This window comes from Caloenas nicobarica, chromosome 3 (assembly GCF_036013445.1).
Source record: "Caloenas nicobarica isolate bCalNic1 chromosome 3, bCalNic1.hap1, whole genome shotgun sequence".
NCBI lineage: Eukaryota > Metazoa > Chordata > Aves > Columbiformes > Columbidae > Caloenas > Caloenas nicobarica.
The window spans coordinates 24013542-24041155 of record NC_088247.1 but is presented as its reverse complement, the minus strand read 5'-3'; the positions used below and the strand labels follow the sequence as shown (position 1 = coordinate 24041155).

General features: G+C 36.3%; 1 protein-coding gene across 1 annotated transcript in view; it reads left to right on the top strand.

The window, feature by feature from the left end:
• Positions 1 to 27614, top strand: part of CSMD1 (CUB and Sushi multiple domains 1) — a 1102582-nt gene that overhangs the window by 439132 nt on the left and 635836 nt on the right.

Sequence of the window (27614 nt, the reverse complement as noted above, 5' to 3'; positions counted from 1 at the left end):
AAGCCCTATTTGCTCAGATAAGGAGCCATGAGTGTTTACCTCAGAACTGTCTACTAGGTATCTGAAGATCCAGATCTGGACAGATGCATCCCAGTGTCAATCTGTCAAAATTATTGACTGGTTCTACTGAAAATCGAGATGCAGAACTAAACTGACTGCAGTGGAGGCTTAATTCAGTGACTTGGAAAGTGGCAAGTGAGAAATTCCAAAATGGAAGCAGTGTATTGAAGCATTTGCTGCCTACAATGCATTTACGCCCCTGTTCATGATTTAAATATGTTTATCTTCCCGCACAACTTTGCATCCTGAATTGTCAGATTATTTCTATTTATTAAAATGTGTTCTGAGCTTTTTCCCTCTCTCAGTGATTCTTTCAGTCACATCTTTCAAACACCTAAAAAGGAAGATCATGAGAACATTCTCTCACCCTGGCATTAATCACAGCAGTATAAAGTATGGAGCTATTGATTGCTTATAACTGCATCTTTTGAACATTCAGAGCCATTCTGTTCACAGCGTGATGAATGCACTTGCAGATGGCTTTGTCTGTAGTGGTCGTAAACTCCAGTTAATGGCTGAATTAATCTATAGGAAATGAATAACATCCTTTCTGGCTGTTCCAGGGAATAAACTAGTTGTCACATTTTCTCTGTTTTAGAAAAAAAACAGTCATAATTCAAGCAAGTACATGTGTCAGATTCCCAAATGTGGAAAAGTGCCTTGTTTAAATAAAATGATTCACTTTTAAAGTCATTAGCTGAAGAGTTTTAGGAATAGGAAGTAAGCTGACATGCAAATAAGCATTTCATCTTCTGAAGTGAAAGCAAGTTTTTTTCACATGCATAGTATGAAATATTAAAAGGACACAGGTTTTTCTGCATTAGAGGTGACAGCTTTCAGAAATCTTCCTGAATTTTCTTTTTTTCGTAATTCATCTGCGGAGTTTCTTTCTCTTTGCCTAAACAAGCAAGTAAAAATCAATCTCAGAAAGAACTGAAAGAGACTGGTGAAATCCCACCTGGAGAGTTAACTGACTTTAAAACAAATGAACAATTTAACAGGCTTCTCAGTCTACAGAAAACCAAATTAAAATAGGTTTCCCTGAATGCTCACCAAAAAAAAACCCCAAAAAAACAACAACAAAAAAAGGAAAGCATTCAAAACATTCATAATATATTCTTTAAATGTTCCATCTTTCTTTCTTCTCTTTTTCCTCTTCATTCCTCCCGAGGTCAAAGGAAAACAAACGCTTAATTGTGACCTTTCAGGCTTCAGTTAATATTTGGGGTTTTTTCTGTGATTTTAGTGGTCAGAAATAATTTCTGCCGTACCTTCCCCAAATAAACAAATCGTAGTAGTGAGAGTCTGTGATTTCACTCTCCAACACCCCTGCTATCCAATGCAGTCTGGAGTAATGCCAAATTTTCTTGGGTAACACAGAAAGATAAACGGCCCCAAAGCCGGTGTTGTGGTGTGGGATGGGAAGGGAAAGTGTGCACGTCAGGACCTTTCCCTTAGCAGCCTGAAATGAGTAACAGTTTGAAAAGCCAGGGTGAACAAAATGTACTTACAGGTTTAATACTTGCTACTATTTTGAATGCAGTCAGCAACATATTGAGCACATCCCATTATGCACTGAATGGTATGAGAACTCTGAAGGAAAAATGCTTCATATTTGCTTTTTTGCTCAAGTTCATTACCACTAACTAGTAACTATACTGCTTTCGCAACCGCCTTGTGCTCTGGTTCCCAGTATGACAGCACTGACAACACAAATAGCTGTGGCTGGTTAAATCGGCGAGGTTGCAGAGCTGTTGCATCACGCTGCTGCTCCTCTGTTTAAATGACTGAGTGACAGAATTTGTTTCCTGTTTCTTAAGATACTTTCAAATTATAAAAGCAAGTATGTTAGGTGATATTTTTGCTGTCTGATTTTCATCACAGGCCTTTAAATATCCTGGTATCCCACTACGATTTTCTAGCATTGGAGTTGACAACATATGCATTATTAAAGAGTGTATCAGCTGGGTTTTAGTGTTTATACTGGCTATCACGCTTTTGTTTATTCATTTGTTTACTTTTTATCATGTGAAATTCAACATTTTGAGAACATGAAGGATTCCATTTGATATTCTACATTTGCCATTGACTTCATTACATGTAGTAACGAAAGTTGAAGGAATACAAGTTCTGAAACAACTGCCTAAAGCTTAAATTATAGTCTGTATCCATCTATAAAGTGTACATCCTAGTTGGATTATTATTTTCAAAAGATCTTACAAATACATAGAGATGTGCATGTCATCAAATTTAATCTTAGGTGAACTAGTAATTGCTGAATAGATTAGAGTTTAGAATCTTTTTCTGTTGGCACCTCTAAAAATCACTTAAACAATGACAGACTGACTCAGCAACACTGATGTTGACTCTGAAAGAGCTGTATGATCATTATTCAGTGGCACACAAAAAATTATCATGACAACAGTCAGATTAAGAAAGTGAAATCTGAAAAATTATTAATAATGAACATGTGCATTTATAATTAATTTGTTGAAATAACTGTTTCTTAAAAATGAGATGTGAGCGTTGCAAATAACATTCTGGAATATACTTTAATAAACATACTTCATAAAAATAGAGATGCTCTGACAGTAAAACATAGGATAAAATAGTATTTTTTTTCTTTTTTTTTTTCTTTTTCTGAATTGTGCACTACTTCGCTGCTTACTGCATTTTTAGGGAAGACAGTAGCAAAAGCTGCTAGTACATTTAAAAGAATTAAGTATTTATAGATGTCATGGCTCTCGGTTGTTTTACTATCTTGTCTAGGAAAAATGCTGGGACACACAAAATAAGCAACAAGAGGAAAATCTGCATGTGCTCAGACCAATGAATAAACACAGTTCTGTGCACTGGATGTTGATAAGCTGCTCAGCAGAATGGCACTGTGGTGTGCAGTTTTGAGTAAGATGTTTTCCAAATTGAAAGTAAATATTTCTCTTCTAGCGACAATTTCATTCCTACATTTCATTCTTAATATCATTCATGCTAACATCTTTTTATTACAGTGTCTTATTGTGACTGTCCTGTCAAGCGTGACATTTTCAACAGAACTTCCCAGTTGAAGGAGTTAACTGTTTTCATGGCCACCTTGGTTGGCAATGAATTTATATAGCGGTAACAAAAACATTCCTGAAATTGAAACAAAAAAACCCAAACCAAAAGAGTACATTACTAAAATTGAAATACAAGCCAGTAATATCACCTAAACAAGACATTAGAAATATGGCCTTAATGTACCTAGATTCTGCTGATGAAAAGTATCAGATGCTTTTTTTAAAAATTCTTATTCTTGACTTTTTGAAATGGTGGTGGTTTGTATTGTGGTGTGGTGGTGGTGGTGTGGTGGTGGTGGTGGTGTTGTTTTATTTCAGCTAAGAATGATTTCCGCCTTGCAGCTTGTATAGAAAAAGTTTGCTAAGTTGTTCCAACATATTGTTTTAAGGAATCTCAGCTGAGTTGGCTTTCTGTTATGTGTGATGTATTTCAGGGAATACAAAAGTCACTTTTGTGTTGCTGATGGTGGCTTTCAGCATGCAGCTTGCTTTGAGTATTTTCTGTAGTTAAATGTATATTTTACTTTATTGTTACGTATTATGAAGTAAGAGGTTATTTATGTTTAGTTTCAAATGCCTAAAAATTATTGTATTTCTATTTGTAAACCCATTTACTAGTTTTATCAACAACACTGAGGTTTTCAAAATAGTGAGTTGTTTGAGGATCTTTCACTATCTGACAAAGTGGTGTGATTTTTTGCATATTTTGTAAATTTTATGTAACTGTGTAAATATATATATATTCATGCATTGAAATTCAGACTACTCATACTCTGCCAAAGTTGAGATCTAGGTAGGCACCGTGACTTGAAAGAGAAATTCAGGATCCTGTCCTCAGACACTGCCCACTCTGGTAACACTTTTAGTCATTCAGGTCCTGAAGTTGGACTGAACATCTAAACTTGCATGTGCTCAGAAATATTTGGCTCTGAGCAAACAGGCACCACCTCCCACCTTTACTCCAATATAGAAACCGAGTAGGAAGAGACACCAGACTCCACTTAAATTTCCAATCTCTTAAGCATACTCAGACTGTATTTAATACATTGACAATATTAAGTTCAGCCAAAAAATGAAAAAGAGGTGTATATTCCCATTCATGCCATTTTGCACAACTGCTTTATATAATTACAGCATTTTCTTGTAAAAGTACTTTTTTCAGAGCAAAGCCTGAGGTTTTAGGTTTTTCTTGTATCAGACCTCAGACCGTAGAACAAGCACCGTTCAGAAAATAATAGGGTGATTACCCACATATCAATAAAAAGAGGCTCTTCTTGGCTGACATTAATAATAAGATTCTGAGGAGTTTAGGACAACAGACTAGCCACCACTGCCAATTTGTATGATTATCTGAACTATTAATCTACCACCTCTTGATTTATTGCAGCTCACAGTGTAAAATTTTAAATTAACTACAATTTTTTGTTTTCTTTAAAAATCTGGGTGGTAACCTGGGAGCTGATGATTACTTCAGATGTTGCTGTAGTGAGGATGGACAGACATTCAAGAGCAAAAAGCCTTTACTGCAAATACAGTAAGGGTGAAAGACATCTTAACCTGTTTGAGCAACTCAGTTTTCAAATGACAGAAGAAAATTCTCAAGCATTCTCTGTTTCGCAAGCTGTTGGGTAGGCAAGAAGAGCAGAGGCAGAGAGAGAGACAAAGATCTGATTATGGGGTATATTTTGATGAGTGGGAATTCCTTCCCTGCGCCAAATGATTCTGAGAGGGAAGCTGTCATACTATGTGTTTCTAATATCAAAAACAAAAATAGAAAGCTAGTACCAAGAGTGCCTGCTCTACGTTGCTCTGAGTGAACAGGAGTGATTTGCTTGAGCACTGTCTCCAAAATGTGGGGGAAGACTGAAGATACCTGGTGTCAAAGGACACCCTGGGCACTACTGCAAGTGTGTTGTGGTGTTTGGGGTTTTTTTGGTTGGTTGGTTTTGTGTGGTGTTTTTTTGTTGGTGGTAGTGGTGCTGGTGTGTTTTTTTGGGTTTTGTTTTTGGTTTTTTTTTGTGTGTGTGTGTGTATGTGTTTGGTTTGGTTTTGCTTTCCCCCTATTAAATTCATTGGTAGCTTTCTTATTCACTTGGAGAAGTGATCAGCTTGGATTCCTGAAAATGTATTTTTCCTGATTGCCCATCCTGATTAAGAAGCAGCACCTAATAGACACACATGGATTTTTTTCTTGAATAAATAATCTAAAAAATCCTTAAAGATTATCTTTAGTAATGGAGATGACATATGTAACATACATGGCGGTTTTACTGAAGAATTGAAAGCACTTTAGCTGAGTAACTGGTGAAGGATTCTTAACAAGTCAGAAAGATGTTCAAGTTATGCAAAATACAGAAGAATGAACACTCTATGTGTTCTACAACCCTTATATGTATATTCTGTATTTGTATATTTTATGGATTTTAGTTCATCCTCTACCTTGAACATGACTGAAAACATTCACAAACGCTTCCGAACGTGTTACCTGTATATTAATGAGGTGTTTTCTGTAGGTATGTTGACTAACACTAATTTAAAGTTTGGAGAAGATTTCCTTTCATGTGAGCTCTGAAAGGACTGTGTAAAACACTTGGTCATTGGAACAAAACACAATAAAGGGACAGTGTTGGTTGATGATACCTTGCAACACAGTTTTGAGACTTCAGTCTTCTCTTGTCAGTGCTGCCCTTAGAGAATCAGCTCTTGAGACATTTCCTTTCTTTGCTTTCTACTGTGGGGAGCTTTCCTGGTGAAACAAAAAGTATAAGTAGAAAAAAAAATACTGTCACAGGCTTTGCATTTTTTTTAACTTGTTTTATTTTAATTCCTGGTTTATAAACAGATGCAAAACACTTTGTAAATTGAATAAGAGTAGTCTAGGAGCATACTTAGAATGTTTCCAGTTGTCTAAGCACCTGGGAGTGTTTAATCCTATTTTATGTATTTTTATACTGTGTCAGTGAAAAAATCACTAAGCATGTTTTATTTTAATATATTTCTAAAATTAGTATCTGTGTGAGTAAAATATTTTATAACTACTTTATAATTTACAAAGGACTTTTTCAATTCATCTATAGTATCTACATGTCAGATTTGCAGAAGACACTCCTCATCTCTGCAAATTAAAGGGCTGAGAATATGGATACTTAGAGCCTGATTTAGTTAAAATTATCCCCTGCAGCAGTGGGTGGGTATCAGTTCTTTGCAGCTGAGAATGATTTTCATAATTGTGCAGCACTTAGCAGCTGCAAAATCCCTGAGGATGCATCTTATTCCTCTTTCAGGAGCAGCCTGGCTCTGCCCTGCCTGGCACAAGCAGTTTGACCCCTCATCCCCCTTAAACCCATCTTGATGTGGGGCTCTGAAGGTGCTCGGTTTCCTCAAGTCTTAATATTTTCACTTCTTCAGAGGAAAGGTGTAGAGAAATGCATAAGAATTGTCTCCTTACTGATTGACAGATCCATTTAGAACCACTCATTGAACCTTTAAATAATGTATACTCTATAGCTGCCTCTGCATTTATGAAGATAATTTTCTGAAACATTGCCATCTAGTGGCAGTTTACACGTGGAGCAGATTATGTGATGCTAAATCCTTACTTCATGCTGTATTTTCTTAATGTTTCCTTCAGTGGCCAATAGTGATACCTTATAGATATATTTGAACGAGAAAAAAAAAAAAAAAAGAGAAAATAAGAGTCATATTGCTAACTTTAGCAGACAAAAAAAAAATCAAGAAAACTTTTACCTGCCTTAAAGCTGGCTTTATTATTTAGTAAAATGTTATTTGGATTTTCAATTAAATATTAGGTAGATGTTTAAAAGCACTAAAGCTAAACATGTATTCATATATGATTACACATCTATTTTTCTGAAAAGACTCTGAAGATAGGAACTTTTAAATAGGTCTGACATATTCCTCTGAGCAGTTGAAATTACAACATTTTGTTACTTCTCTCTTGCAGGCAAGTTTTAAAATATCAACTTCTTGGTGCTGATGATTCACAGATATGTTTAAAACATAATTAAATAATTGGTTACTCTTATTTCAAAGAAAATGATCATTTTTCCCGGAGTTTTGACTCATCTGCTCCAACTAATTTAAAATTATGTGAACTGATTGTTAATCACAGAAATTTGACTCTTTTTAACAAATACAATTAGTTCTGATGAATGTTAATATCAGAAGTGATAAAGCTATCTCATTGGAAATGCATTTAAATATAATTATAAATGACAGAATCTTTGCAGAGGTTTTGTCTTGTGCTCTTTTATGCACATTTTACATGCCCAAGTGCACGTATACTCCTAAGCTCATGCACATATATACATTATTTATGTGCTCTGATAATGCCTGAATATTCAATACAGTAATTAAGATACTAACAGTTACTCATTCAAATTTCATTCTTTTAGATAATGAAAAGATTTATTCTCCATTCCTACAGTAATTCTGTCTGTGACAACCTTTGCAAAGCTCATTCAAGAATCAGCACTAGGGAGGCTTGGACTGATTAAAAATGAGGAGAAAAATAAAAATTTGAATCTAAATGTAGAGTAATGTGTGGCTTGCTCAGATTTCTATCCTTGATCTTTAAATGTCAAATGTGTTAGAAACCTGGAGTAACTGGAGCATCCCTGCTATACTTTAAATATACATATAAAAGATTAATAGTATATGTGACACAGAAATATTGGTAACATACAGTTGGTAACACGTTGATGATTGTGCACTGTTTTCTTTATTGATACCAGGCATTTACATCTAGTCTTTAAAAATAAGAGATCTGAAAATAATTCTGTGTGTGGAATCACATTTCAGAGATTCATAACTGCTAGCATGGTTGCAAATTTGTCTTAAGGATTTAAAAGATTTGAAACCTAGGTATTTCTTTATTAACCATTGAATATCTCATTGTGAGATTGTCGTAACCTCTGTGCCAGGATAGCAGTAATGCAAATAGCATGAAGGTTTATTTGATATGTGTGCGGGATGACAACATTATTTGTGAGTAGCAAAGTCGAATATGAACAGTACAACTCATCCAATCCCTTCCTCGAGAGTGTTAACATGCTAAACTACTATTTTGTCATCTGTGCAGCACCAAGTAACTGCATAGATTTCAGCAGAAATATGGATTTTGGTTAAATTTAATAGAATGTGATGCTTATAGATGGATGTATGCTAGTAGATACAAGTTCTTTTGAGTAGGGTGGCTGTGTGCTGTAACTGATCTAAAATATGAATAAGATGTATTTAATACATTTATTTACTTGAAAGTATATTAATAAAGTATTGATGCAAATATTTTAGGCAGCTTAACAAAAATGAAAATATACTAGCAATACAGTGCCAAGCACTCATAATATAAAATTATTATTAATAGTTCAAGTACACAGTAACAGAGGTATGGATAACTCAATAATCTTTGATACTTAAAAGGATTAACATATTTATACTGTCACCAACATACCTTAATATTATTTAGACAATACAGTGACATGAGTATCTTGAAGCTTCCTATTAGCATTTATATAAATCAATCAGTAGCATCTACCATTCACTGCTCATTGTGGTAAGGAAAATGTCAGGGTATTCATATGAAGTGACTTAGCCTTGGGTAGTGCTGAGGGAAGTATATACTCTTTCTGTAAATGCAGTTTTATTCAGGTGAAAATGAGGAAGATGAAAAATGGCTTGAGAACAAAGGTGTCTCTGATATGGAAAGAAGAGGAAATAGTTTTCTGACTCATGACAGGTAAAATATGTAATGGAATATGTGAGTGAGGATAAAGAAAAAGGAGCAGCAGTAATGCAGGACGTTCAAGATAAACACAAAAAATGCAAAGTTCAGTGATTTGAAATTTAAGAAAGCACATCTGGAATGTAATTCAAAACAAGTCAAGGAGGCAACAGGGGCACACAGCAAGTATTGGGAAGGATTTAAGGCCGAAAGAGACAATAGCATGGGGAAAAGGCATGCAGTATAAGGTAAACAGCTGTGTTGCTCGTATACCATGGGAAGGGAACTGATTTTTGAACTCCTGCATAATTTTTTGTCAATGCCTTCTGAATCCAGGAATCACCTTGCATTTGGATTCTAAGTTCATGATAGTGCAGAACATGCACATAGTCTGAATTCAGTGTTCCATGCTGGAATACACATCATTTGGAAAAGGTAAATGCTAAAATCCTCACTAAAGTGTTGTTTAACCTCGATGTTGTTTATTGTGGGAGCATTAATAATCTAACTGAGAGTAAGAAGTATTCTTCTGGGAGTTTATGTTGCCATGTGATCTTGTATTTTCCATGCTGTACCTCCTACCTGCTTGTGTCTCGAAACTAGGCATTTGTTTTAGGTAATGGGGGAAAAGTTGGACAGTTGAAAATTAAAACTGAAGAGGAAATAATGCCCTGTGATCATAATAATGCTCTGAGTTATTATTTGGCAAGAGAGGAGTTTCTCAGCTTTATAGCTTCTGGGTTTGGCTGAAAACAGTGTTTTGCAAGGGAAAATTATGAGTGCAGGGCACATGATATTTGGTATATGTTGTCAGATTGTCTTCACAATTTCCAGATTACCCAAGTCAACATACTGTGCCTGCCCTTTCTTTCTAAGACTATAATTTTGACTTGCTTCTCCTCTCCAGTCTATTTGAAGGATGTTTCAGTAAATCTTTTAGAAATTTTTTCCATAACACTTTGAAAACAACGGTCTCAAATCTTTGAAATTCGTTCAGATGTTGAATGCATAAAACCTTTACCTTCCCTCCCAGGAATGAAGAAGGAGCCCTCTGACTGCTACTATGATCTTCTATAGCCAATGCAAGTGCTCAGAGAAATGTTTCAGGTGACAATAACCACATTACTTCTCTTTCACCCCCAAACTCTAATGTTAATCTTAAGATTTTCAGCATTTCCTGAAAGATTTATGAATTGTGTTGAGATGAAAAGTCAAAACTTCCATTGACTTGTGCTTCTGGAAACTTCTTCATTTCTCACCATTCCTTGGATAGTTTGTTAAAATTGTACTCCGAAATAATATCTTATTTCTTCACTTATTGTTATCCTTGAATTTTTTTTTCAGATAATTTTTAAAATCATCTTTCTAATGATCCAAAGGTATTTAAATGACCTCAATTTTCCAAATCCTTCCCCTCTAGATATTTGCAGTCCCCCCAAACAAGCTTGCCTAATCCTTGTATCAATTAGTCAATAAAGGACATGGGGAAAGAAAAGAGCCCGAGCTGTGACATCAGGCACTGGACACAACCTCTGTAGGAGAGTGAAGGTGTATGTATGTAGTGATAAAATATTCACGTGTTTGTATTTCAAAAGAAAACCAACTAACACCTGCCCCCAAAACACAAAGAGTTCTAACTAGACAATATAAAAAGAATACTTTTTCAAGTAATTTGGATTATTAGGTATGAAAAAGCAACAAGAAATATTCTAACATGAGCCTTCAGCTTATAAATAATTTTGAGCAGCAGGAAATGAGGAGGATAAGAACTAAGGTAAGAACTAATGCTGAAATTAAGGAAAAGGAATATACACATTTCCATTATAACAAATTATAGTTGAGATATAATCCCTCTTTACATGACACAGAGATTTAACTTTCTTCTTAAATAGATCTTAAACCCTACATGTTATATAGCAAAAGTATGCTGAAAAAAACCCAAAACATAAACAAAAAACAAACAAACAAACCAGCTGAAAATACTCAGAGGGACAGGCAGGAGTTACAAGAGCAAATTTGGTGAGAAAAGAGGTCCCTCTCCAGGCTGCAGTTTGCTAGCACCCTTGTGCTGTTGACACAAGGTTACTGTAGTTCCCTCTTTGGACGCTGCTCAGATCTTCCAGCACTCAAAGCGAGGTTTGCATCCAAAGAACTGAGCTTCTATTCACGTATCTGGAACAGGAGTATTGTTATTTTGCTGCCTTCAGAGTTTTCCCCGTGCCAAGCTGGCAGAAAGCTACAGAACTGAATCAGAATTACATTTGGCTTCCTTGGTAATCACGACAGAGTAGGCCCTGTCCCTGAAGTTGCACTTGAAGTATTGCTCGTTTGTGTTCATGAAAAGGAGCGGAGAAAGATAGTCACCCCTAGAAGAGAAGGCGTGTTGTATTCTCTACAAGCTTTTCAGCCATTGGGAAGTCATTTAAAGTTTTCTGCAATTTCTGCATACTGTATTCAAAGATGCTTACATGATTTTTGGACAAATACTTGGAAGAGTTTGAATTACTGTAAAATTCTCAGTACTAAGTAGATAAAGCATCTAAAAATAGCTAATGTGTAGCAGATGTAGTGCTGCGTGTAAACAGTGTTTTTATAAATAGTTATATAAGAGTACAGCTGTAAAAATTGCCAGCTTGTGAAGTTATATTAAAATGCTGGAAAAAATATGACAATTTTTCATATATTTATATCACATACATTTCTTTCTGGTTGTAAATTTCTTATGAGGTTTTGAAGGATGATTTTATATGATGTTTCTCAGAATTTTCTGGTTTTGATAACCTTTCTGAGGCCAATTCACTGTGAAATTCTTCTTTCAGGGGAATTTACTACTATTTGTTCCCCTGTATTTTTGCAACTGTTCTGAAAGAAAAGTGGATGAAGACTTCCACAGAAAATTTTGTGAAGTGTAAGAGGGTTCCTTCGGAAAGTTCTTTTTTTTTTTTTTTTTTTAATTCTCCTGAATAAGTGTGGCAAGCTAGTTTCTGCCATGTTGACATACTACCTGCTTTTCATTTCCTAATACATATTGGTATTTCATAAACGTTCAAAGCAGCCACTCACAAGGTGACACAGGGAACCAGCTTAACAGTGGCCAGGAGCCTTTCCTAATGTAATTTAGGTTAGTGTATGAAAAATATTGCACCCAGATGAAACATCAGATTAAAATGTTCTGAGGTAGAATGTTATTGCTCCGACTAAAATTTGATGAAACTCTTACCTGAAAGTGGCTGGCTTGACACAAGGACCCACAAACTCACTTTTTACTCAGGGTGCAGATCATATAATCTAACAGATAGCTAGAATGTGAGGCATCTGGATCTAACCTAGTCATCATGAACTCCTGAAAGGTAATTCTTTTCATCCTAAAGTAGGTGTCTGAAATAGGCAGGATTGATCTTTATAGAGATCTATTTCCTTACATTGACTCATAGCCTAAGAAGACATTTGATTTGAAAGCATAAATTACATCTGATTAACCATATTTCCAAATGACTGAATGCTTTTCTACTGTGGAGGTCCCAGTAATCCTCTGTTTTGTTTTGTTTCACAGACTACTAAGCGGAAATTAATGCAATTTTTTTTTTTTTTCTTTTTTGTTTTTTTTTTTGGTCACTGGTGTTTGTGTCTTGGGGACATTGTAGCAGCTTTCACCTTAAGTGCACCAGAGGACAGCAGGGAAGATGCCGGATGTTGTTGAGCTATAAAATAGGTGCTAGACTGTGTCGCTGGACAAAATCTCAGTCAGAGGACAAAGTGTAATATCACTGCAATGCAGAAAGAACCTATTGAGAACTCTTGAAGACGCGCAATAGATAAGGAACCATATCATTCTTACCTCTGAAAAAAAAATATTTCTGCTAGAAGTTTGCCAATGACCTGCCCAACCTTATTTCTGATAGCTACTGATTTCACAGGATTGTAAGTCATCCTTTGCAGTAGTCCTAATGTTTCTTTAGGTCATTGTCAATGTTGGTTTTGTTAGCAGGAGATCGTTTCCGGTTTCAATACATTCAGCTTTACATGTAGATGGTTAAAGGCTATCATGTGTAAAATATGGGTAAATTATGTGCGAATTTGAGAGATGAAATATAATGCTGTCCTGGATTTCAGATTTTATTTGAATTACTCAAGTTTGAGATTCATTTAATGACAAACAGCAGCCATATTATAGATTATTTTAATACAGTCTTCATATAGTATGTCACCGTTGCAACCTGCGTATGCCTTAATTTCACCTGCAAAACCTGGTGCCACAGTTACAGGATTTCAGCTGCAGAGTGCTTAGAGAAACTGTAGAAATTGATACAACTACTCAGAACCGAATTACTGTATACAGCAAAGTCATAATATTAAACTTTGATTTCTTACAGCACTGCAGGGATAAGGGAGTACTGAATCTTGCTGGAGGCTTGAGGAACCATGCTTTATATTTCCAAATAACTTCCATTTCAAACTCTGTTTTCCTCAAAAAATTGCAATACTTTTAGCTGTAGGGAAACCGTTGCTGGTACAGAAAGAATTGGTTTTCATTACTGAGATTTTGTTGACTGCTTAAAAAAAGAGCTTCACCAAAACAGTCCTTCTCTAAAGTCAGATTTTTTCATTATAAAAGCCTTCTTGACTCTTCTTAATATTTATGTAAATGTCCATTAAACGTATTATTTGGTGTAGTTTCTGCTCTTTTGTCCAGTACCAGTGTCAGGCTTACAGGCTTGCAATTCCCTGGATCTTCCCCTGAACCCTTTTCTTTTAAGGGAAATGTCCTGACATTTGCCATACATTATTATTAAACTATTTAATCCTTAAGATCTCTTGGAACTCAAGGGGTAACCATTAAGTCCTGGATATACTATTTAATCATGGTGATGTTCTGATGCTAATTTTGTCGACTTGTTCAGTAACATCTTCTATAGTCACTTTAGTTTCAGATGGATCCTCTGATGAATCCCTATGCAAAAAATGGTATTGAGGTGGGAACCTCCTCAGCTTTTTCAAAGCAAATGCATTTTTCAAATGCCAAGAAGTCATTTAGATCCTGTGCAATTGCATGTCCTTTCTAAGTGTTCCTTTTATATCCTGATCATTAAGAGGACCTGCAGGCTCTCTGCCAGGCTGTCTGATCTTGATTTGTTTGAATAAAAGACTTACTGTTACCTCTGAATCTCTTTTACTAGCAATTTATCAAATTTATTTTTTGGTCTGTTTTACCTGCCAGAGTTACTTTCTTCATTTAAACTCAGTTTTGGCTTTTTTAAAATGTCTTCCTGCTTCTAATAACCTCCTTTACCCTGCTAGTTAGCCAGCGTTTTCAGTCCTTTTGTGTCTTTTCAGTCTGTTCTGAAGAGGTGGTGTGTATTGGTACTGCGATTCTAATGTAGTTTCTTTATGAAAGCTCCATGCTGTCAGTAAAGATTTCATTCTCCAGGTTGCCCCTTTCAGCTTCTTTTTGATGAGCTTTCTCTTTTTAAAATGTTGTCTCTTTCAGAAATTAAATACAACCTTGGAATTCCTAGCCTTGTTCTGCATCTGCATTCATACTGTGTTGAAGTACCTTAAGGTAGAAATATTGACACTTAATGATGTTAGCAATAGCAATGTATTTTAATTCCTGCATAAACACAATTGGAGAAAGAGCAAAATAGTTAATTACACAATGTTGGCACATTAGTCTTGTCTGTCACAGAGCATTTCCATAACTGCAGTCTTTCTTTCATGTGTCAGGTGGAATAACATGGTATTTTGTCTCTTTGTTTAAGTTTTTCCTATTATAACCTCCTGTCACTGATGATTACTGACTGATTGATTGATGGATTTATTAATGGTCGATTTCACATTTTCCACCAGACCAGCTAAAATGAGGAAACAGTCTTGACAGGGTGACTGTTACCCTCCTGTCTTTTCCTCTCTGACATTTATTACATCTCCACTGCACAAACTATGGTTTCTAAGTCCTCTGATCCCCCTCTTCCTCTTCTGATTATAGTTTTCAATTTAGTTTTAGCTTAACAGCCTGTCAGCCAAATTCACTGGCATGTTCTTGAGGCCTAAAGAGCTTTCATTTTTTGACTCTGGTTCTCTATTGAAATAGTCAGCAAACAAATGAATTGAATAGAATTCCACCTCCATGCAAATGCATGAAGTAAAATATATGTGACTGAAAATCTTAAGTACCTGGTGTTCATGAGCATTAGAACAAATTATAGCACAGTACTAAAAAAGCAGCAAGTAAATTCCCTTGAAAAAGTATTGTTTCCAATAATCTGCTTTTCATAGGATTTTAGAAAATGAGGGGCAAAGATCTTTTGTATATTATCTATAGCACCATGTGACTGGTATTCTTTATCAGTTGCTGAGCAACAGTCATACTCTGAATTTTTAAACTCATTAGCAATCTGAACAGGCTGGCATTTGGCAGATGTTGTTTGGTTTTGTTTGGAGACAAGTCAATGGGGGAGACAGGAGAGACATTGACCTCATTGTGTTATCTTCCTTCTCTTATTGAATTCTCACGATATTTTAAACACATCTAAGGAGACTGGAAAGAACTTCTTAATTTTCAGGTTATCCACAGAACTTTTACGTGATTTATGTACATATATAAAGCACATGAGCTGAACTTTGTTAGCTTTAAACACATTTTAATCTGTCCCTAACATTTTCTTGAAGTGTTTCAGTTATTAATCATGGCTGAAGTAGCTCTATTTGCATCCTCCAACCATGCAAGCATTTCTTGAATAGCTCTGCCAAGGTACCTGATCCTTGACCAGGAATAAAACTTTTTGTGTTCAAATTGTAGCCCTTTTAATAGAAGAACTATCAGTTGTTACAAATCTTTCTCTACTATGTGATAGAAATGTGATGTGGCCATGCATTCACGAAGAACACGCTTCTCTTGTAATTTAAGACAGTGATGGCCGAACATTGTAAGTCCTGACGATGAGTCTAAGTAAGTTTAAACCACTACAATTTTGAACTAATGAGTTATAAACTAGCAGGGGACCTGACCATGGTATAAATATAAGCGAAACCAGACACTGCCATACTCGTGACACTAACTCAAGAGCACGAATCTTCAACTAAAATACCAGATGTCATTGTACAGTTTTGTGTACTCACTTTCATTAATGGCAGTTTTAGTATGGCTTTTTTCTGACATTCGGAAGTTGATTGACAAACTAGTGAGAAGAGATTAATAATATTCTTTAGTTTCTAACGGCTGCCTTGAGTATTGTCTTTGTTTAAGTGCTCTTTACCCAAACCATTTATTTCCATGTGGTTCAAAGGATATTTATGAATTACTGCTTTATTATCATTAGTTTGCGTCTCAGCAGCAGACATGGAGCCCAACTCAGGCCTTTCATAGCTGGCATTATGTAAAAATCTACATGAAGAAATGACTCAGACTGTCATCTGGCGTACACATTTTTAATTCTTCCAACATTGTTAAAATCACAAATTTCCAACAGTTTTGTAAGTAGCTGCTGAGCAATTCTGGAAACTAATATTGCCTGCCTTCTGGGTATTTTGGAGTTTTTCCAACCTCATTTGCCTGGTCACACATAAAGTCTACGTATTGATCTCAAAAACAGGTACTACTAAAATTGTAGGAAGTAAGGTCTGTCAAAGGTATGGATCTGGTTTCTAAGACAAAAAAAAAACAAAAACAAAAACTGCTGGGTAGACCAGCATGCTTCAATCAGTAACATAATATCAGAGAATATCAGAGTAATATCCATAAATTGTAACTAGCAAGAAAAAGATATATAGAGAATGTCTGATCTAGTTAAATCATCTGTTTTATTTGAAACACTTAGGGAACATCAGACCAGACTCAAAAATAGAGGGAGGTTCATAACATGCAAAAAGCTTGTTCTGCATACACAGTGTAGTTAGGCTAAGTCAACTTCTTGCTGAAGGGTATTACGGATGCTACACAAGAATTCTTCCCACTACCTCTTTCCTGCACTATGGAGTCACTGATAATTATCTTCTACTGTGTACTGAAACCATTTTATAGAGCATGGAGTGGCTTTCAGTTGAAAGGCAAAGAATTCCTGTAAATTTGAAAATCTTCCTGCTTGATGAAACTTCGGAGCTAAGGTTTCAGATAGTTTTGTGTTTCAGAATTAAATAATATCAGCACAGTTCCCACCAAACCTTATAATTCTCTATCTAGCACAAAGAGAGTGTCTTCGAATCTTTAAGCTGCAGCTCTATAGGATGGGGCAGATGCTGCCAGGTAATTGTACAGTTTGGGACCTACTACTAGCAGAAACACATTATAAATTAATCTGAGTGGAACCTCAATTGTTGCTGTGCCTTTGTAAGCTATGTACATTGTTGAAAACAGTAAAAAATAGTAGCTTCCTCATTTTCTCCTTTGTTTCCCTTCCCCTCCCTTCTTTCTTTTCTTCTTTACCATTATCACTCACATACTACGTAAATTTAGAAAATAACCATTATTTGGTACAGAATACCTTTAGTACACATAAGTTGACAGAATGGTTGAGGTTGGAAGGGACCACTGGAGGTCACCTGGTCCAACTCCCCTGCTCAGGCAGAGCCAACTACAGCCAGTTGCCTGGGACCACGTCTAGAGGGACTTTGAATATCTCCAAGTATAGAGACTCCACAACCTCTTTGGGAAACCTGTGCCAGTGCTCAGTCACCCCCACAATAAAAAGTGTTTCCTGATGTTCAGGTGACACCTCTTGTGCATCAGTTTGTGCTCATTGCCTCTGGTCATGTTAATGGACACCACTGAAAAGAACCTGGCACTTTCTTCATTCCACCTCCCTTCAGGTATTTACATACTTTGATGACATCCCCATGAACCTCCTCTTCTCCAGGCTGAACAGTCCCAGCTCTCTCAACCTTTTCTCATATATGAAGTGCTCCAGTCTCTTAATCATCTTAGTAGCTCTTTGCTGGACTCTCTCCAGTATGTCCATGTCTCTCTTGTATGGGAGAGCTCAGAACCGGACCTAGCACTCCACATGTTGCCACCCCAGTGCTGAAAAAAGGGGAAGAATCACCTCCCTCAACCTGCTGGCAACACTTCTCTTGATGCAGCCCAGTCAACCATTCACCTTTTCTGCAAGGGCATGTTGCTCACTCATGTTCAACCTAGTGTTCACCAGGACCCCCAAGTCATTTTCTGCCAAGCTGCTTTTCAGATGAGTGGCCCTCAGCATGTATTGCTGCATGGGGTTGTTCCTTCACAGGTGCAGGATTTTGCAGTTCTTCTTGTTGAGCTTCATGAGGTTCCTGTCAGTCCATTTCTCCAGCCTGTTGAGGTCTACCTGTATGGCAGCATGACCCTCTGGCATAACAACCACTCCTCCCAGTTTGGTGTCATCTACAGACTTGCTGTGGGTAGAGTCTGCCCCATTATCCATCTCTTTGATGAAGGTGTTAAACAGGACTGGACCAAGTATTGACCCCTTAGACACACCGCTAGTCATCATCCTCCAAACAGAGTTTGCATGGCTGATCACAACACCTCGAGCCCGGCCATTGAGGCAGTTTTCATTCCACCTTGCTGTTTCTTCAGCCTGTACTTCATAGTTATGGTTAAGTATGTGCAAGAAAAAAAATTTGGAATGGTGTTGGCTTAGAGACATTGATTTGCTAGGGTAGCAAATAAATTTTTTTGAGGTAACCTGACAAGCATTATGCCAAGAGCTTAATTGTTTCATTTGTTTTCATTCTTGGCATTTCAGTTCTGAAATCTAGGACTGGCTGAACATCCTTGGTAGTGTTACAGCTCATCTGTCTTCCAAAGAGGAGTTGTGCCTGTATAGTGTGTATTGCTGGATACGATCCTGATACGAGTGGGAGGGACCACTTGACTTACCAAGTAACAAGAGACCTAGCTAACTTTTCCTATACCCTAGGACACATTCTTTCTTGGTTGGGTTGCAGACAAGGAGAGGTGCGTTTTCCTGAATCTGGCTTCATGAGTAGAAGAGACCAAGTGAAGCCTAAACTGTGATCTGGGCTGGAAACACTGGATGCCAGCGGTGCAGCTAACTAACAAGAGATGAAAACTTAGCCCTTGTCATGGGAGTTTTGGGTGGTGTGGCTTCAAGAATAGAACCCTACCACTCAGATGGATGGGCAAAGTAAGGTGAATAACAGATTTTATTTTAAGATTTCTGTTCTGTGGCATCTGCCCTTTCTTATCTTAGGCAAATCCATTCCTGTTCGTACATATTTAAAAAAAGGAACATTTTGTGCAGTGTGCATATTATGCAAATATGCACAAACATGCTATCAGCATACTAGTGACTGAAAACTGAGAGAATTAGTTATAAATGTTGCAATTGCTACTGAATGATTTAGGTATCTATAAAAGCCCCAGATAAAGAAGAAAATATCATAAAAGGCCTGTATTTCCTTATTTCCTTTGAAAGATATTATTTTTTTTTTTTAATACTGTATAGAAGAAATCTGTATTTTGAATTAAAAATTCACAGGAACCTGTTATCATTTTCCAAGTTTGTGGAGCCAATTAAAGAAAAATTCTCTTTTTGCACAGGAGACCTAGCAGCAAAAATCAGGTGGGTAGTCTCACCTTAGTATTGCTTTTTTTCGCAGCTCATAAAAACCACTGGAAATGTGCTATGATTGGCAGTCTCTGCACAAGAGAGGCCAAGGACTAGAATAACAAGGTAGTTTGCAGGTCAAGAGAAAAAGGTGAATCAGTAGAGTTGGAGTAAGAAACTTGTACAATCTGGATAGTCTGTTTAGCTTGGTCAGTGCTGTTAGTCTTTTACTTTAATGAACACTAAATTCACTGAGAAAAGGCAGAAAAGAAGTAATAGAGGAAGGTCTGGATGGATCCAGGCACTGGAAATGTGATAAAGAACCTTTCACCTCACCTTTTATTTCACATTAAAGCAGAGCTTTGTAAAAGACTGCTACAGGGAGTTTCTGAAATGAATCTAGCCAAGGTCAGGAATTCTTACTATTCTTAATAACTATTGACACTTCTGTGATCTTCGAATAATACAGTCTTGGTCCCAATTTACAATGGACAGGTGAAAAATCCCCATAGTATTCAATACTTTTAGCAAACTCAGGAAAACGTGCGGGAAGTAAATGTAAATAGACACTGAAATAAATCAGATAATGATTTGGACTTAGGGCTGAATGTAGCCTTTTTTCAAGATCAATGTGCTGTTGTCACTTCATTAGAAAGACCATTTAATGTAAAAGTTGATATTTTCCGCAGTATTCTATACGATTTTTCTGAAAAAATATTATTCCTCTGTTAACCATTTGTCCTTCCCAGAGAAGTCCAAATAAAATGCACAGTTCAGATTAAAGTCTATATTCGTTTCCTCAGGGCAGATTTATTAAGCAGCAAAAGACAAAATGTTCAAAATAATTTAAAACAGGAAGATCCGACAGCAGGGAAGGAGAAAGAAATATTTCCTTTTTCCTGTACTTGGAACACTTTCTTCTCACTCATTGCTACTTTTCATTATCAGCTATTTACTTCCTTTTGTGGCATCTTTGGCTCAAAATACCAACAGAACTATTTTGAGACAGCCCTCATAAAATATGTCTTACTATTTCTGCGTGTTATTTTTGTGTTAGCAGCATGCTGGAGATTAAAGAGATAAATTAAGACATAATGCTGATTTATTAATGGTCTTATTATATAAATAATGTCCATAAATATTTCAAAATATGTCAAGTAACAGCATATGTCGGCATTATATGGATTGGTGTGCAAAGTTAATGAAAACCAAAATGTTTTTAATGTATCTGTTTACTGCAAGAGGGTAACACTGCAGTATCTCAAGATTTATTTCTAATACTCCCTGTTTTGATGACGGATGTATTTGAAGTTAAAATTCCATTTTAAATGAAGTAGTTATCCTGCTTCACCATACATAGCATTAAAGTTCAGGTTTTTTCCTTAATTAATCTATGTTAGTAAAATGAATTTCAAGACTTCGAAAAAAATATATGGTCCTAATGTAATATGAATAAAACGAAGCATGAGCTAAACAAACAACAACAAGAAGAAACCAAACAGGTAAACATCACTGAAAAAACAGAATGCCAGTGAGCTGGTAAATATGTCTGTACGATAACAAGACAAACTGTGAAGATATTTTTAATATGTAACAGGTAATACAGCATAACGTTAGCGCAGTTTCAAATTAGCTCATCTCTGCATTAATCTCACAATATAAGCAATTATTTTTGGAAAGTTGTTGAAGCCATTTGGATTACACAGTCGTTGTTGAGATAATAGAGTGGAAATACTCGTGTGACCTAAGTGATACTCACATGCCCCTCAGCATTTGCAGTCCTGCAGTTTATCTTTGCTGTCTGTCTTGCAGAATAAATATTTAACTTTTGAATACATAAGTAAGTACATGAAAATTTTTAAGTTCAGGTACACAACACTTCAGTCTGATAATGATTTCCTTATGTTCATGTGGGCATAACTCTTTAAAGGATTTATTGTAATTAAAATTATAAAAAATAATAGGGATAGAAAAAGTTCTAGAAAATGTTCTTGGAAAAATATTGCATGATGAACAATGCCAAGATTTTGTTAAAAAGCTGAACATAAGGCACTACCCAGATCTTCAGCACATGCGTGGAAGTGTGAGTTAGCCAAACTCCCCTAATAGATCAAGTACCTTTTCAACACTGTTCAAGTAATTACATCAGTGATGAACTTTTATTTTCCCTGCTTTAGAACTCATGGGGATGTGAATACAAATTTCATTTGAGTTTAATCCTTCAAGCTGGCAGATGACACATGTTATCATGAGGAAGATGAGATTCATGGTCATTGGGAAGGATTTCTAGCTTCTTGGCCTAGTAAACAGATAAGAGCTGTCTGCACTGACCAGCGCACAGGAGTAACAGCCTCGTTTGCCATCTTCCTGTGTTATATGTTGGAGCATTCTGAACATTACTTACTGTCAGAGTTTCCTAGGTACCATGGGCATGCCTTACCTGTGTGCCCAAATCACTTATTTCTTTACTAATATTTATGTTTACTTCTATCAGCAAGTAGTAACTAGTATGCTTATTTGACCACTAAAATACAGCTACGTTTTCATGATGGATTTTGAATTTTATACTATTTTTTCCCAAATATTATAGTCTGACTGTTTTTGGTGTGGAAGGACTACAGTAGTTATGACTGAACCAAACAGAGGAAGTATAATTACTGTTGGGATAGGAAGTTCATAGAAGTTTTTTTAGTTCTTATGAATTATGTCATTCTCTATAAATAATCTGAATAAATCCTAAATGGTATTAGATACTGTCATTATGAATGATTTAAGTCACCTTGACAGTGTTTTTATTCTGATTGATTATACACTGAAAAGCTTACAGTGTCTTATAATGATATTTATTTTTGTGCCCTCTTTTTAATGTGTAAAGCTTCTTGTTTGATGAGGACTTAAACTCTGGAGGTTAATTTAGTGTAATTTAAATACCAGAGTCACATAAGCTATTACGGTCCTTTGGATTTAACTGTAATTTTTCACTTCATAGTGATATAGCTAGATTCTGATTGCTTTCACACTAATCTAAACCAAAATAGTAACACCAAGAGACTTTGACTTGGTAACTTTTTGTACAGTTTTTGTGATACAGACAGGACTACTGTAGTACAAGACTGTTACTGAAACTATATATTTCTCATGTGTTTCTTAGTCAGAAAGTGACAATATCGTTTGAGTTTCTGAGAATATTTTTCCTGCATTATGCACCTGTATCTGAATTTCGTATCTGTACTAAACAGAAAGTTCAGGTTTTTTCTATCAAATTGCTGAAGCAGTTTCTTTAGCAAGCTTGATATAATTCAAATCTGGATGAGTGAGAACAGAGGTGAGAGCAGGATCCGGCCTAGTCACTTCAAATAAAGCACACTTGTGAACTTTTAACACGTAGTCAGTTAAGTTGTTTATTTTCTGTTCTAAAAATAACAAATACTGTAGAAACTTCACTGTCAATACAATATTATCTCTGCAAAGCCTATGGGTAACTCTTCAAGAAAAGTAACATAATTACAGCTTCCAAAAAGATTTCAAGAAATATTCACAGTAGGAAAAGCAATGATTATTCAGTTACAGTAAACTATTAAGACATGCTAGGGAAGCCACAGCAGTAAGATGTCTCTTGCAAAAGTCAGCCCCACCAACCTTTGCCCTGTGACTCCTCTTGCTCATCCTTGTTTGAACCCTTTCCGATTGTGGTCTACTGAGAAGACATTTCTCACTCACAAAGGCCCTTATGTCCTTGGTGTACACATTGTGATAAGAGATTTTTTCCAAGGAGTTATGTTGAGATAAAGAAAGAGTGTGTCCAACTCATTTACGAATTTAACTGTAGACTGCAAGTGTCTCCTGAGGTCATATCTGGACAGCTCTGGAGCTTATTGTGCACCCCTGGCTTCTAGTGAGAGTGTACATGTTCCCCGTCCTCACTTCCACTCTCTGATTAGCAGAACTCTGGCAAACTTGTAGAACTGTGCTAGCAACAGCCAAGCTGGATATCAAGAAACAGCACTGTGGGTGACCTTAACTGGGATCTATGGAGGATTGCCTTAGAAACGTAGAATCACAGAATCATGGAATAGTTTGGGTTGGAAGGGACCTTCAAAGGTCATCTAGTCCAACCCCCCTGCAATGGACAAGGACATGTTCAACTAGACTGGGTTGCTCAGAGCCCCGTCTAGCCTGGCCTTGAATTTTTCCAGGGATGAGGCTTCTACCACCTGTCTGGACAACCTCTGCCAGTGTTTCACCATCCTCATAAAAAATTTTGTCCTTGCATCTAGTCTAAATCTCCCCTCTTTTGGTTTAAAACCATTACCCTTTTAAGTACTGAAAGGCTGCAATGAGGTCTCTCCAGAGCCTTCTCCAGGCTGAACCACCCCAACTCTCTCAGCCTTTATTATAGGAGAGGTGTTCCATCTCTCTGATCATTTTTGTTGCCTTTCTCTGGACCCTCTCCAGCAGGTCCATGTCTTTCCTGTACTGAAGGCTCCAGAGATGGACACAGTACTACAGGTGGAGTCTCACCAGAGTGGAGGGGAAGAAGATCCCTCAACCTGATGGCCACACTTCTTTTGATGCAGCCCAGGATACAGCTGGCTTTCTGGGCTGCAAACAGACATTGCTGGTTCATGTCCATTCTTTAATCCACCAGTAGCACTGAGTGCCTCTTCACAGGGATGCTCTCAGTCCCTTCATCCCCCAGCCTGTATTGATACTGGGGATTGCCCCGACCCAGGTGCAGGACCTTGCACTTGGGCTTGTTGAACCTCGTGAGGTTCACATGAGCCTACTTCTTGAGCTTGTCCAGGTTATGGAGGAGTTTCTGGTTTATCCTGCCAGCTGGCCCAGCCTGGGAGATGGAAAGGGTTTTCTAATCCTTTTCATTAAAGAAATATAGGGATAGAAGTCCCTGGAAAGAAAGCAGGACTGATTACTCGCCTGTATGACAGTGGAGTGCTGTCTGCAGATAAGTTAAAGGATGATTTTAAAGGGACACATGCTTTCGGGATGTGAAGCAGTATAGGATGGCTGTTATGCTATGGAGCATTCAAGCTGAAGGGCTGCATGGACATGATCTGTCTATTCCAAACAGCTTAAGGGCTTCAACCATATGTCTGTGATCCAGGGCATAATATTTAGCAGAGGGAACTGAGGTAGTCCAAGTTGTTGGGGTACTCTCTAGTAAGCCTGCATGAGGAAGTGTGGAAAAGTCTAGTTGTTTTGTTTGCAAGCAGCCAAATTACAGACTTCATCCACACTTTCAATACAATAAAATTAATTTCTATGAGGGTACAAGTACATGAACTGTATGCTGTATGGGTCCTACATAGCATCTCTGTGCACAAGCAGTTCATGGTGCCACAGTGTAAATCACTTGACTGAATCACTATGACAGCTCATCCTCAAACACTGCCTAGTGCAGGAAAATTGATGCATGAAACTTTAATGGACATATTTTTGCCCTTTTCACTTTTATTTTTAAATGCAAAATTGTCATGTATCTTTTCAAAGTTGAACAGCAAGGAATACCAGTCTTTTGAGTTCTTCATGCAAAATTTTGTCCTTCTAATTAAGTAATTCATTTTCTACCAGCCATATAGGGACAAGTGTGTAAAAATGATATCACATGGATGAAGAGCAGACAATGTTCTACTTATGAATTTATCATTCTTAGAATAAAGTTGCCATTCTTTTTCTTTCCCACAGAAGGTGAAAACATACGCAGATTCCTCTAAAATAGTACGATGAGGTACATTATTTTTAACTGGTCTTATGCTTCCATTATTTTAATTTTAAAGATTTGAATTACTTAAATTTAAAAATTGAGTGGATGACATTTGCATATTCTCCCCATGACTGAAGAATCTAAATAATACTTGTAAGGACGCTTGTATGCTTTGAAAAGTATTACAGACTTATTAAATTAATTTTGTTATGTGTCTAATTGCAGTTGATCACAAAGCACAGTTTCTAGAGGTCTTGTAAATAGTTGTGTAGAGTGCAGACAGTAGAAAGACCTCTGTTAACCCCTATTTAATCTGTAAAGGTAAATTGTATCAATCTGAACTCTACTGAAAATCCCATACCTCTTTTCAGTGAGGTCTGTGAACCATTTTTGTTGGGCTTGGGAGGGACATGGTAGAAAAAGAAATCAGATATTTAAAAAAATATATTAGTTCAGCTTCTTTTCATCTTCCGTGCTGGATTAAGATTAAATACAGCTTTGTTATGCTGTACTTAGATGAAATACAGCTTTGTTTTGAAAAACGTATTTAATTTGCACATGAACATTTTAGTTTGGATCAGAAGTGCACTTCTAAGGTGTCTCTCCCTATTGCTTTCCTTTACCTTTCTGAGCAGTCCTAGAGCATGCAAACTACTTTCAGATGCTAACCAGATTAAACTGCTGTTCAGCTATTCATAAGTAGTTGGTCCACCAAACTAGGATAGACTTAGTCTGGAGTAAATCTCTGTGAAACCTTAATGGTGATAAAACTGTTTTCTCAGATCTGCAAACAGTCCTCCTCCAGGTGCACTGGAGGGAGTGTGCCGCAGCAGCACTCCCCTCCCCTTGGCCCCATGTTGAATAGACAGACATTCTATATGTAAGGAAAGACTTAGCTGATGTAAAGTAGTTACAGTAAAATAACTCTTCAAATATGACTTAATAAAAATTTTAGGTTGCTGATTTTTTTCTTTCATAAGCTCATCCTATTCTCACTGTCCTTTTCATAAGGAGTACAAAATAAAACAAAGCATTAATAACGCAATAGTACTTTAGCTGGTGAAGCTTTCAAAAATAGATATTAGCATAGCATGTTTAATGATTTATCTTGCTTTATTAAACATGTAAAAATTTCTAGAGGTTCTCCCTTTAAATATCTATTGACTTGCTTTTTAAAATGTTGTGTTCTATTTAAATCGTTATTGGATTAAAGAGTGATATTAATACTGTACTTCGATAGTAACAAATGAATGGAAAGCCAAACATATAATGGGCTAATTGATTCAATTTAAACCAGATTTTTTTCCAATTTATGTGGCCACAGTCTTTTAACTATAATCAGAATTAATCCTTTAGCTAAAATATTAGCTTCATCACTGTATCTTCTAAAAATTATGATCTTAAATGAGTTTATCAAAATTTTTTCTTGAATTTTTTTTGGTAAACACTTGACTACACACTGTATCTTTCTTCTATTTCTGATGACATTGATGCAGTGATTACATTCTCCTTGTAATCACAGAATGAAATGTAACTTCTGAGTAACAGCTAAATAAATCTGGCTGAACAGCATATTTGGAATCTGAAATCTTTCTATTTGCCATTGACTGTGTGTGTGCAGTAGACATTTATGTATATGTATGAACACATATATGCATTTATAAGTGTACAAGCACTTAAGATGAACAGGAAGTAGTACAAGAAGTGTGTGAGATGTATAAAAGGGACAGATTGTCATCTTACCTACTCAAGGATTGTGCTTCAATTGATGGTGTCTTTAGAAGGAACTTGAGAAATGTAATGCATTTTTGCCTTCACAAATACAGGGAGAAATGAAAAATGAAACACAATGATGAAGCTTCAAGAGCCATGTGATGTGGCTCACAGCTAGAATAATAAACTTTACTTCTCTGAAACACTAGTGAAATGCACCCGGTTCCAAGTGTACTGCAGAGTGACCTGTTCTGCACAGACACTTGTTAACTGCTGGAAGTTACACATATGAGATTAGAAAAACCTAAGAAAAAGGAAGAGAATGGTTGTTGTTCAGGCTTCTTTATTAGTCTGGTTTGTAAGTCAATATGCCAAACATCATCTGACTTATTTTGTTGAAACTTTCATTAAATAGGCATGTCTTCTTTTTTATTATTAAAGAGAATGTGTTATCCTTTCAAAAAGATTTTTTCAAAACATTTCGGACTCTTTTTAATATACTGATATTTTTAAAAAGTATTAATAATACTGCCTAATAAATATGAGCTGTAATACAAGTGAGTGAACATTCACTGTGTGATACAGACCAAGCTAGAATGGAAAATGAGATGCTGAAAAGGAATCAATTTTTTCACTTTCTCAGATATTCAGTTTTGTAACACATAAGACAGATGAATGTTCATATATATGCATATGTTTTATACTGTGTAGTTCAATTCTGGAACCTGTTGGGATATCTAAGACAAGGAAGAATGATATTCATACTTCTG